Source organism: Passer domesticus, chromosome 6, assembly GCF_036417665.1.
Source record: "Passer domesticus isolate bPasDom1 chromosome 6, bPasDom1.hap1, whole genome shotgun sequence".
Classification (NCBI taxonomy): Eukaryota; Metazoa; Chordata; class Aves; order Passeriformes; family Passeridae; genus Passer; species Passer domesticus.
The window spans coordinates 64,181,381-64,194,720 of record NC_087479.1 but is presented as its reverse complement, the minus strand read 5'-3'; positions in this window follow the sequence as shown (position 1 = coordinate 64,194,720).

Sequence of the window (13,340 nt, the reverse complement as noted above, 5' to 3'; positions counted from 1 at the left end):
AGGCACTAGGCACTGTCAAACCAGCCACAATTTCCTGTGGGGGCACCTTGCATCTGGGATGTATCCTCATCCGTGCGGAAATTCAGCAGGCAGCCGGCCACTGCGGGCCACCTGGCGCTGGACATGAACCATGGCCTTTCCCCAGAGAAACAAAAGTCACCAGGCCAGGTTCCTGATGTCAGTTTGCAGGAGGCACTAGGCACTGTCAAACCAGCCACAGTTGCTTGTGGTGGTACTTTCGGTCTGGGAGGTATCCTGATCCTTGCGGAATTTCAGCAGGCAGCCGGCCATTGCGGGCCACCAGGCCCTGGACATGAACCATGGCCTTTCCCCAGAGAAACAAAAGTCACCAGGCCAGGTTCCTCATGTCAGTTTGCAGGAGGCACTAGGCACTGTCAAACCAGCCACAATTTCCTGTGGGGGCACCTTGCATCTGGGATGTATCCTCATACGTGCGGAATTTCAGCAGGCAGCCGGCCACTGCGGGCCACCTGGCGCTGGACATGAACCATGGCCTTTCTCCAGAGAAACAAAAGTCACCAGGCCAGGTTCCTGATGTCAGTTTGCAGGAGGCACTAGGCACTGTCAAACCAGCCACAGTTGCCTGAGGTGGTACTTTCGGTCTGTGAGGTATCCTGATCCATGCGGAATTTCAGCAGGCAGCCGGCCATTGCAGGCCACCAGGCCCTGGACATGAACCATGGCCTTTCCCCAGAGAAACAAAAGTCACCAGGCCAGGTTCCTGATGTCAGTTTGCAGGAGGCACTAGGCACTGTCAAACAAATCGCAGGTGCCTGTGGGGGCACTTGTATCTGGGAGGTATCCTGATTCGTTCGGAATTTCAGCAGGCAGCCGGCCTCTCTGGTCCAACTGGTCCAGGATATGAACCATGGCCTTTCCCCTGAGAAACAAAAGTCACCAGGCCAGGTTCCTGATGTCAGTTTGCAGGAGGCACTAGGCACTGTCAAACCAGCCACAATTTCCTGTGGGAGCCCCTTCCATCTGGGAGGTATCCTCAACCGTGAGGAATTTCAGCAGGCAGCCGGCCACTCCGGGCCAGCGGGCCCCGAACAAGAATGATGGCCCTTTCCCAGAGAAACAAAAGTCACCAGGCCAGGTTCCTGATGTCCGTTTGCAGGAGGCACTAGGCACTCTCAAACCAGCCACAGTTCCCTTTTGGGTCTCCTTTCATCTTGGTGGTATCCTCAACCGTGTGGAATTTCAGCAGGAAGCAGCCGCCAACTGCGTGCCAAAGGGCACTGGGCACGAACGATGGCCTTTCCCCAGAGAAACAAAAGTCACCAGGTCAGGTTCCTGATGTCAGTTTGCAGGAGGCACTTGGCACTCTCAAATCAGCCACAGTTGCCTGAGGTGGTACTTTCGGTCTCGGAGGTATCGCGATCCGTGTGGAATTTCAGCAGGCAGCCGGCCACTCCGGGCCACTGGGCACTGTACACGATCTATGGCCTTTCCCCAGAGAAACAGAAGTCACCAGGCCAGGTTCCTCATGTCAGTTTACCGGAGGCACTTGGCACTGTCAAACCAGCCACAGTTGCCTGTCGTGGTACTTTCGGTCTGGGAGGTATCCTGATCCATGCGGAATTTCAGCAGGCAGCCGGCCATTGCGGGCCACCAGGCCCTGGACATGAACCATGGCCTTTCCCCAGAGAAACAAAAGTCACCAGGCCAGGTTCCTGATGTCAGTTTGCAGGAGGCACTAGGCACTCTCAAACCAGCCACAGTTCCCTTTTGGGTCTCCTTTCATCTTGGAGGTATCCTCAACCGTGTGGAATTTCAGCAGGAAGCAGCCGCCAACTGCGTGCCAAAGGGCACTGGGCACGAACGATGGCCTTTCCCCAGAGAAACAAAAGTCACCAGGTCAGGTTCCTGATGTCAGTTTGCAGGAGGCACTTTGCACTCTCAAACCAGCCACAGTTGCCTGCGGTGGTACTTTTGGTCTGGGAGGTATCGTGATCCGTGTGGAATTTCAGCAGGCAGCCGGCCAATCCGGACCACCGGGCACTGTACACCATCTATGGCCTTTCCCCAGAGAAACAAAAGTCACCAGGCCAGGTTCCTGATGTCAGTTTGCAGGAGGCACTAGGCACTGTCAAACCAGCCACAGTTGCCTGAGGTGGTACTTTCGGTCTGGGAGGTATCCTGATCCATGCGGAATTTCAGCAGGCAGCCGGCCATTGCGGGCCACCAGGCCCTGGACATGAACCATGGCCTTTCCCCAGAGAAACAAAAGTCACCAGGCCAGGTTCCTGATGTCAGTTTGCAGGAGGCACTAGGCACTGTCAAACCAGCCACAGTTCCCTTTTGGGGCTACTTTCTTCTTGGAGGTATCCTCAACCGTGAGGAATTTCAGCAAGCAGCCGCCAACTGCGTGCCAAAGGGCACTGTACACGATCTATGGCCTTTCCCCAGAGAAACAAAAGTCACCAGGCCAGGTTCCTGATGTCAGTTTGCAGGAGGCACTAGGCACTGTCAAACCAGCCACAATTTCCTGTGGGGGCACCTTGCATCTGGGATGTATCCTCATCCGTGCGGAAATTCAGCAGGCAGCCGGCCACTGCGGGCCACCTGGCGCTGGACATGAACCATGGCCTTTCCCCAGAGAAACAAAAGTCACCAGGCCAGGTTCCTGATGTCAGTTTGCAGGAGGCACTAGGCACTGTCAAACCAGCCACAGTTGCTTGTGGTGGTACTTTCGGTCTGGGAGGTATCCTGATCCTTGCGGAATTGCAGCAGGCAGCCGGCCATTGCGGGCCACCAGGCCCTGGACATGAACCATGGCCTTTCCCCAGAGAAACAAAAGTCACCAGGCCAGGTTCCTCATGTCAGTTTGCAGGAGGCACTAGGCACTGTCAAACCAGCCACAATTTCCTGTGGGGGCACCTTGCATCTGGGATGTATCCTCATACGTGCGGAATTTCAGCAGGCAGCCGGCCACTGCGGGCCACCTGGCGCTGGACATGAACCATGGCCTTTCTCCAGAGAAACAAAAGTCACCAGGCCAGGTTCCTGATGTCAGTTTGCAGGAGGCACTAGGCACTGTCAAACCAGCCACAGTTGCCTGAGGTGGTACTTTCGGTCTGGGAGGTATCCTGATCCATGCGGAATTTCAGCAGGCAGCCGGCCATTGCAGGCCACCAGGCCCTGGACATGAACCATGGCCTTTCCCCAGAGAAACAAAAGTCACCAGGCCAGGTTCCTGATGTCAGTTTGCAGGAGGCACTAGGCACTGTCAAACAAATCGCAGGTGCCTGTGGGGGCACTTGTATCTGGGAGGTATCCTGATTCGTTCGGAATTTCAGCAGGCAGCCGGCCTCTCTGGTCCAACTGGTCCAGGATATGACCCATGGCCTTTCCCCTGAGAAACAAAAGTCACCAGGCCAGGTTCCTGATGTCAGTTTGCAGGAGGCACTAGGCACTGTCAAACCAGCCACAATTTCCTGTGGGGGCACCTTGCATCTGGGATGTATCCTCATACGTGCGGAATTTCAGCAGGCAGCCGGCCATTGCGGGCCACCTGGCGCTGGACATGAACCATGGCATTTCCCCAGAGAAACAAAAGTCCCCAGGCCAGGTTCCTGATGTCAGTTTGCAGGAGGCACTAGGCACTCTCAAACCAGCCACAGTTCCCTTTTGGGTCTCCTTTCATCTTGGAGGTATCCTCAACCGTGTGGAATTTCAGCAGGAAGCAGCCGCCAACTGCGTGCCAAAGGGCACTGGGCACGAACGATGGCCTTTCCCCAGAGAAACAAAAGTCACCAGGTCAGGTTCCTGATGTCAGTTTGCAGGAGGCACTTGGCACTCTCAAACCAGCCACAGTTGCCTTTGGTGATATTTTCGGTCTGGGAGGTATCCTGATCCGTTCAGAATTTCAGCAGGCGGCCGGACACTAGGGGCCACCCGGCCCTGGAAACGTACAATGGCCTTTCCCCAGAGAAACAAAAGTCACCAGGCCAGGTTCCTGATGTCAGTTTTCAGGACGCACTAGGCACTGTCAAACCAGCCACAGTTGCCTGTCGTGGTACTTTCGGTCTGGGAGGTATCCTGATCCATGCGGAATTTCAGCAGGCAGCCGGCCATTGCGGGCCACCTGGCCCTGGACATGAACCATGGCCTTTCCCCAGAGAAACAAAAGTCACCAGGCCAGGTTCCTGATGTCAGTTTGCAGGAGGCACTTGGCACTCTCAAACCAGCCACAGTTGCCTGTGGGAGCACCCTGCATCTGGGAGGTATCCTCAACCGTGAGGAATTTCAGCAGGCAGCCGGCCACTCCGGGCCAGCGGGCCCCGGACAAGAATGATGGCCCTTTCCCAGAGAAACAAAAGTCACCAGGCCAGGTTCCTGATGTCAGTTTGCAGGAGGCACTAGGCACTCTCAAACCAGCCACAGTTGCCTGTGTGGGCGCATTGCATCCGGGACGTATCCTTATCGGTTCGGAATTTCAGCAGGCAGCCGGCCACTCCGGGCCACCGGGCACTGTACACGATCTATGGCCTTTCCCCAGAGAAACAAAAGTCACCAGGCCAGGTTCCTCATGTCAGTTTGCCGGAGGCACTTGGCACTTTCAAACCAGCCACAGTTGCCTGTGTGGGCACATTGCATCCGGGACGTATCCTGATCGGTTCGGAATTTCAGCATGCAGCCGGCCACTCCGGGCCACCGGGCACTGGACATCATCTATGGCCTTTCCCCAGAGAAACAAAAGTCACTAGGCCCGGTTCCTGATGTCAATTTGCAGGAGGCACTTGGCACTGTCAAACAAATTGCAGGTGCCTGTGGGGGCACTTGTATCTGGGAGGTATCCTGATTCGTTCGGAATTTCAGCAGGCAGCCGGCCTCTCTGGTCCAACTGGTCCAGGATATGAACCATGGCCTTTCCCCTGAGAAACAAAAGTCACCAGGCCAGGTTCCTGATGTCAGTTTGCAGGAGGCACTAGGCACTGTCAAACCAGCCACAATTTCCTGTGGGGGCACCTTGCATCTGGGATGTATCCTCATACGTGCGGAATTTCAGCAGGCAGCCGGCCATAGCGGGCCACCTGGCGCTGGACAAGAACCATGGCATTTCCCCAGAGAAACAAAAGTCCCCAGGCCAGGTTCCTGATGTCAGTTTGCAGGAGGCACTAGGCACTCTCAAACCAGCCACAGTTCCCTTTTGGGTCTCCTTTCATCTTGGAGGTATCCTCAACCGTGTGGAATTTCAGCAGGAAGCAGCCGCCAACTGCGTGCCAAAGGGCACTGGGCACGAACGATGGCCTTTCCCCAGAGAAACAAAAGTCACCAGGCCAGGTTCCTGATGTCAGTTTGCAGGAGGCACTTGGCACTCTCAAACCAGCCACAGTTGCCTGCGGTGGTACTTTCGGTCTGGGAGGTATCGTGATCCGTGTGGAATTTCAGCAGGCAGCCGGCCATTGCGGGCCACCAGGCCCTGGAATGAACCATGGCCTTTCCCCAGAGAAACAAAAGTCACCAGGCCAGGTTCCTGATGTCAGTTTGCAGGAGGCACTTGGCACTCTCAAACCAGCCGCAGTTGCCTATGGGGGCACCTTGCATATGGGCGGTCCTGAGCCGTGCGGAATTTCAGCAGGCAGAAGGCCACTACGGGCTACCGGGCCCTGGACACGAACGATGGCCTTTCCCCAGAGAAACAAAAGTCACCAGGCCAGGTTCCTGATGTCAGTTTTCAGGACGCACTAGGCACTGTCAAACCAGCCACAGTTGCGTGTCGTGGTACTTTCGGTCTGGGAGGTATCCTGATCCATGCGGAATTTCAGCAGGCAGCCGGCCACTCCGGGCCAGCGGGCCCCGAACAAGAATGATGGCCCTTTCCCAGAGAAACAAAAGTCACCAGGCCAGGTTCCAGATGTCAGTTTGCAGGAGGCACTAGGCACTCTCAAACCAGCCACAGTTCCCTTTTGGGTCTCCTTTCATCTTGGAGGTATCCTCAACCGTGTGGAATTTCAGCAGGAAGCAGCCGCCAACTGCGTGCCAAAGGGCACTGGGCACGAACGATGGCCTTTCCCCAGAGAAACAAAAGTCACCAGGTCAGGTTCCTGATGTCAGTTTGCAGGAGGCACTTGGCACTCTCAAACCAGCCACAGTTGCCTGCGGTGGTACTTTTGGTCTGGGAGGTATCGCGATCCGTGTGGAATTTCAGCAGGCAGCCGGCCACTCCGGGCCACTGGGCACTGTACACGATCTATGGCCTTTCCCCAGAGAAACAGAAGTCACCAGGCCAGGTTCCTCATGTCAGTTTACCGGAGGCACTTGGCACTGTCAAACCAGCCACAGTTGCCTGTCGTGGTACTTTCGGTCTGGGAGGTATCCTGATTCATGCGGAATTTCAGCAGGCAGCCGGCCATTGCGGGCCACCAGGCCCTGGACATGAACCATGGCCTTTCCCCTGAGAAACAAAAGTCACCAGGCCAGGTTCCTGATGTCAGTTTGCAGGAGGCACTAGGCACTCTCAAACCAGCCACAGTTCCCTTTTGGGTCTCCTTTCATCTTGGAGGTATCCTCAACCGTGTGGAATTTCAGCAGGAAGCAGCCGCCAACTGCGTGCCAAAGGGCACTGGGCACGAACGATGGCCTTTCCCCAGAGAAACAAAAGTCACCAGGTCAGGTTCCTGATGTCAGTTTGCAGGAGGCACTTGGCAATCTCAAACCAGCCACAGTTGCCTGCGGTGGTACTTTTGGTCTGGGAGGTATCGTGATCCGTGTGGAATTTCAGCAGGCAGCCGGCCAATCCGGACCACCGGGCACTGTACACGATCTATGGCCTTTCCCCAGAGAAACAAAAGTCACCAGGCCAGGTTCCTGATGTCAGTTTGCAGGAGGCACTTGGCACTGTCAAACCAGCCACAGTTGCCTAGTGGGGGCACCTTGCATCTGGGAGGTATCCTGATCCGTGCGGAATTTCAGCAGGCAACCGGCAACTCCGGTCCACTGGGCACTGGACAAGAATGATGGCCCTTTCCCAGAGAAACAAAAGTCACCAGGCCAGGTTCCTGATGTCAGTTTGCAGGAGGCACTAGGCACTGTCAAACCAGCCACAGTTCCCTTTTGGGGCTCCTTTCATCTTGGATGTAAACTCAACCGTGAGGAATTTCGGCAGGAAGCAGCCGCCAACTGCGTGCCAAAGGGCACTGGGCACGAACGATGGCCTTTCCCCAGAGAAACAAAAGTCACCAGGCCAGGTTCCTGATGTCAGTTTGCAGGAGGCACTTGGCACTCTCAAACCAGCCACAGTTGCCTGTGGGAGCACCCTGCATCTGGGAGGTATCCTCAACCGTGAGGAATTTCAGCAGGCAGCCGGCCACTCCGGGCCAGCGGGCCCCGGACAAGAATGATGGCCCTTTCCCAGAGAAACAAAAGTCACCAGGCCAGGTTCCTGATGTCAGTTTGCAGGAGGCACTTGGCACTCTCAAGCCATCCACAGTTGCCTGCGGTGGTACTTTTGGTCTGGGAGGTATCGTGATCCGTGTGGAATTTCAGCAGGCGGCCGGCCACTCCGGGCCACCGGGCACTGTACACGATCTATGGCCTTTCCCCAGAGAAACAAAAGTCACCAGGCCAGGTTCCTGATGTCAGTTTGCAGGAGGCACTTGGCACTGTCAAACCAGCCACAGTTGCCTAGTGGGGGCACCTTGCATCTGGGAGGTGTCCTGATCCGTGCGGAATTTCAGCAGGCAGCCGGCCACTCCTGTCCACTGGGCACTGAACAAGAATGATGGCCCTTTCCCAGAGAAACAAAAGTCACCAGGCCAGGTTCCTGATGTCAGTTTGCAGGAGGCACTAGGCACTGTCAAACCAGCCACAGTTGCCTGTCGTGGTACTTTCGGTCGGGGAGGTATCCTGATCCATGCGGAATTTCAGCAGGCAGCCGGCCATTGCGGGCCACCTGGCCCTGGACATGAACCATGGCCTTTCCCCAGAGAAACAAAAGTCACCAGGCCAGGTTCCTCATGTCAGTTTGCAGGAGGCACTTGGCACTGTCAAACCAGCCACAGTTGCCTGTGGGAGCACCCTGCATCTGGGAGGTATCCTCAACCGTGAGGAATTTCAGCAGGCAGCCGGCCATTGCGGGCCACCAGGCCCTGGACATGAACCATGGCCTTTCCCCAGAGAAACAACAGTCCCCCGGCCAGGTTCCTGATGTCAGTTTGCAGGAGGCACTAGGCACTGTCAAACCAGCCACAGTTCCCTTTTGGGGCTCCTTTCATCTTGGAGGTATCCTCAACCGTGAGGAATTTCAGCAGGCAGCCGGCCACTCCGGGCCAGCGGGCCCCGGACAAGAATGATGGCCCTTTCCCAGAGAAACAAAAGTCACCAGGCCAGGTTCCTGACGTCAGTTTGCAGGAGGCACTTGGCACTCTCAAACCAGCCACAGTTGCCTGCGGTGGTACTTTCGGTCTGGGAGGTATCGTGATCCGTGTGGAATTTCAGCAGGCAGCCGGCCACTCCGGTCCACTAGGCACTGTACACGATCTATGGCCTTTCCCCAGAGAAACAAAAGTCACCAGGCCAGGTTCCTCATGTCAGTTTACCGGAGGCACTTGGCACTGTCAAACCAGCCACAGTTGCCTGTGTGGGCACATTTCATCCGGGACGTATCCTGATCCGTGCGGAATTTCAGCATGCAACCGGCCACTCCGGGCCACCGGGCACTGGACATAATCTATGGCCTTTCCCCAGAGAAACAAAAGTCACCAGGCCAGGTTCCTGATGTCAGTTTGCAGGACGCTCTAGGCACTGTCAAACCAGCCACAGTTGCCTGAGGTGGTACTTTCGGTCTGGGAGGTATCCTGATCCATGCGGAATTTCAGCAGGCAGCCGGCCATTGCGGGCCACCAGGCCCTGGACATGAACCATGGCCATTCCCCAGAGAAACAAAACTCACCAGGCCAGGTTCCTGATGTCAGTTTGCAGGAGGCACTAGGCACTCTCAAACCAGCCACAGTTCCCTTTTGGGTCTCCTTTCATCTTGGAGGTATCCTCAACCGTGTGGAATTTCAGCAGGAAGCAGCCGCCAACTGCGTGCCAAAGGGCACTGGGCACGAACGATGGCCTTTCCCCAGAGAAACAAAAGTCACCAGGTCAGGTTCCTGATGTCAGTTTGCAGGAGGCACTTGGCACTCTCAAACCAGCCACAGTTGCCTGCGGTGGTACTTTTGGTCTGGGAGGTATCGTGATCCGTGTGGAATTTCAGCAGGCAGCCGGCCACTCCGGGCCACCGGGCACTGTACACGATCTATGGCCTTTCCCCAGAGAAACAAAAGTCACCAGGCCAGGTTCCTGATGTCAGTTTGCCGGAGGCACTTGGCACTCTCAAACCAGCCACAGTTGCCTAGTGGGGGCACCTTGCATCTGGGAGGTATCCTGATCCGTGCGGAATTTCAGCAGGCATCCGGCCACTCCGGTCCACTGGGCACTGGACAAGAATGATGGCCCTTTCCCAGAGAAACAAAAGTCACCAGGCCAGGTTCCAGATGTCAGTTTGCAGGAGGCACTTGGCACTGTCAAACCAGCCACAGTTGCTTGTGGTGGTACTTTGTGTCTGGGAGGTATCCTGATCCGTGCGAAATTTCAGCAGGCAGCCGGCCATTGCGGGCCACCAGGCCCTGGACCTGAACCATGGCCTTTCCCCAGAGAAACAAAAGTCACCAGGCCAGGTTCCTGATGTCAGTTTGCAGGAGGCACTTGGCACTGTCAAACCAGCCGCAGTTGCCTGTGGGGGCACCTTGCATATGGGCGGTCCTGATCCGTGCGGAATTTCAGCAGGCAGAAGGCCACTACGGGCTACCGGGCCCTGGACACGATCTATGGCCTTTCCCCAGAGAAACAAAAGTCACCAGGCCAGGTTCCTCATGTCAGTTTGCAGGAGGCATTAGGAACTGTCAAACCAGCCACAGTTGCTTGTGGTGGTATTTTCGGTCTGGGAGGTATCCTGATCCGTGCGGAATTTCAGCAGGCAGCCGGCCACTCCGGGCCACCGGGCACTGGACATCATCTATGGCCTTTCCCCAGAGAAACAAAAGTCACTAGGCCCGGTTCCTGATGTCAATTTGCAGGAGGCACTTGGCACTGTCAAAGAAATCGCAGGTGCCTGTGGGGGCACTTGCATTTGGGAGGTATCCTGATTCGTTTGGAATTTCAGCAGGCAGCCGGCCTCTCTGGTCCAACTGGTCCAGGATATGAACCATGGCCTTTCCCCTGAGAAACGAAAGTCACCAGGCCAGGTTCCTGATGTCAGTTTGCAGGAGGCACTAGGCACTGTCAAACCAGCCACAATTTCCTGTGGGGGCACCTTGCATCTGGGATGTATCCTCATACGTGCGGAATTTCAGCAGGCAGCCGGCCACTGCGGGCCACCTGGCGCTGGACATGAACCATGGCCTTTCCCCAGAGAAACAAAAGTCACCAGGCCAGGTTCCTGATGTCAGTTTGCAGGAGGCACTAGGCACTGTCAAACCAGCCACAGTTGCTTGTGGTGGTACTTTCGGTCTGGGAGGTATCCTGATCCTTGCGGAATTTCAGCAGGCAGCCGGCCATTGCGGGCCACCAGGCCCTGGACATGAACCATGGCCTTTCCCCAGAGAAACAAAAGTCACCAGGCCAGGTTCCTGATGTCAGTTTGCAGGAGGCACTAGGCACTGTCAAACCAGCCACAGTTCCCTTTTGGGGCTCCTTTCATCTTGGATGTAAACTCAACCGTGAGGAATTTCGGCAGGAAGCAGCCGCCAACTGCGTGCCAAAGGGCACTGGGCACGAACGATGGCCTTTCCCCAGAGAAACAAAAGTCACCAGGCGAGGTTCCTGATGTCAGTTTGCAGGAGGCACTTGGCACTGTCAAACCAGCCACAGTTGCCTGTGGGAGCACCCTGCATCTGGGAGGTATCCTCAACCGTGAGGAATTTCAGCAGGCAGCCAGCCAGTCCGGGCCGGCGGGCCCCGAACAAGAATGATGGCCCTTTCCCAGAGAAACAAAAGTCACCAGGCCAGGTTCCTGATGTCAGTTTGCAGGAGGCACTTGGCACTCTTAAACCAGCCACAGTTGCCTGCGGTGGTACTTTCGGTCTGGGAGGTATCGTGATCCGTGTGGAATTTCTGCAGGCAGCCGGCCACTCCGGGCCACCGGGCACTGTACACGATCTATGGCCTTTCCCCAGAGAAACAAAAGTCACCAGGCCAGGTTCCTGATGTCAGTTTGCAGGAGGCTCTTGGCACTGTCAAACCAGCCACAGTTGCCTGAGGTGGTACTTTCGGTCTGGGAGGTATCCTGATCCATGCGGAATTTCAGCAGGCAGCCGGCCATTGCGGGCCACCAGGCCCTGGACATGAACCATGGCCTTTCCCCAGAGAAACAAAAGTCACCAGGCCAGGTTCCTGATGTCAGTTTGCAGGAGGCACTAGGCACTCTCAAACCAGCCACAGTTCCCTTTTGGGTCTCCTTTCATCTTGGAGGTATCCTCAACCGTGTGGAATTTCAGCAGGAAGCAGCCGCCAACTGCGTGCCAAAGGGCACTAGGCACGAACGATGGCCTTTATATAGAGAAACAAAAGTCATCAAGCCAGGTTCCTGATGTCAGTTTGCAGGAGGCACTTGGCACTCTCAAGCCAGCCACAGTTGCCTGCGGTGGTACTTTTGGTCTGGGAGGTATCGTGATCCGTGTGGAATTTCAGCAGGCGGCCGGCCACTCCGGGCCACCGGGCACTGTACACGATCTATGGCCTTTCCCCAGAGAAACAAAAGTCACCAGGCCAGGTTCCTGATGTCAGTTTGCAGGAGGCACTTGGCACTGTCAAACCAGCCACAGTTGCCTAGTGGGGGCACCTTGCATCTGGGAGGTGTCCTGATCCGTGCGGAATTTCAGCAGGCAGCCGGCCACTCCTGTCCACTGGGCACTGAACAAGAATGATGGCCCTTTCCCAGAGAAACAAAAGTCACCAGGCCAGGTTCCTGATGTCAGTTTGCAGGAGGCTCTAGGCACTGTCAAACCAGCCACAGTTGCCTGTCGTGGTACTTTCGGTCGGGGAGGTATCCTGATCCATGCGGAATTTCAGCAGGCAGCCGGCCATTGCGGGCCCCCTGGCCCTGGACATGAACCATGGCCTTTCCCCAGAGAAACAAAAGTCACCAGGCCAGGTTCCTCATGTCAGTTTGCAGGAGGCACTTGGCACTGTCAAACCAGCCACAGTTGCCTGTGGGAGCACCCTGCATCTGGGAGGTATCCTCAACCGTGAGGAATTTCAGCAGGCAGCCGGCCATTGCGGGCCACCAGGCCCTGGACATGAACCATGGCCTTTCCCCAGAGAAACAAAAGTCCCCCGGCCAGGTTCCTGATGTCAGTTTGCAGGAGGCACTAGGCACTGTCAAACCAGCCACAGTTCCCTTTTGGGGCTCCTTTCATCTTGGAGGTATCCTCAACCGTGAGGAATTTCAGCAGGCAGCCGGCCACTCCGGGCCAGCGGGCCCCGGACAAGAATGATGGCCCTTTCCCAGAGAAACAAAAGTCACCAGGCCAGGTTCCTGATGTCAGTTTGCAGGAGGCACTTGGCACTGTCAAACCAGCCACAGTTGCCTGCGGTGGTACTTTCGGTCTGGGAGGTATCGTGATCCGTGTGGAATTTCAGCAGGCAGCCGGCCACTCCGGTCCACTAGGCACTGTACACGATCTATGGCCTTTCCCCAGAGAAACAAAAGTCACCAGGCCAGGTTCCTCATGTCAGTTTACCGGAGGCACTTGGCACTGTCAAACCAGCCACAGTTGCCTGTGTGGGCACATTTCATCCGGGACGTATCCTGATCCGTGCGGAATTTCAGAATGCAACCGGCCACTCCGGGCCACCGGGCACTGGACATAATCTATGGCCTTTCCCCAGAGAAACAAAAGTCACCAGGCCAGGTTCCTGATGTCAGTTTGCAGGAGGCACTTGGCACTCTCAAACCAGCCACAGTTGCCTGTGGGAGCACCCTGCATCTGGGAGGTATCCTCAACCGTGAGGAATTTCAGCAGGCAGCCGGCCACTCCGGGCCAGCGGGCCCCGAACAAGAATGATGGCCCTTTCCCAGAGAAACAAAAGTCACCAGGCCAGGTTCCTGATGTCAGTTTGCAGGAGGCACTTGGCACTCTTAAACCAGCCACAGTTGCCTGCGGTGGTACTTTCGGTCTGGGAGGTATCGTGATCCGTGTGGAATTTCTGCAGGCAGCCGGCCACTCCGGGCCACCGGGCACTGTACACGATCTATGGCCTTTCCCCAGAGAAACAAAAGTCACCAGGCCAGGTTCCTCATGTCAGTTTGCCGGAGGCACTTGGCACTG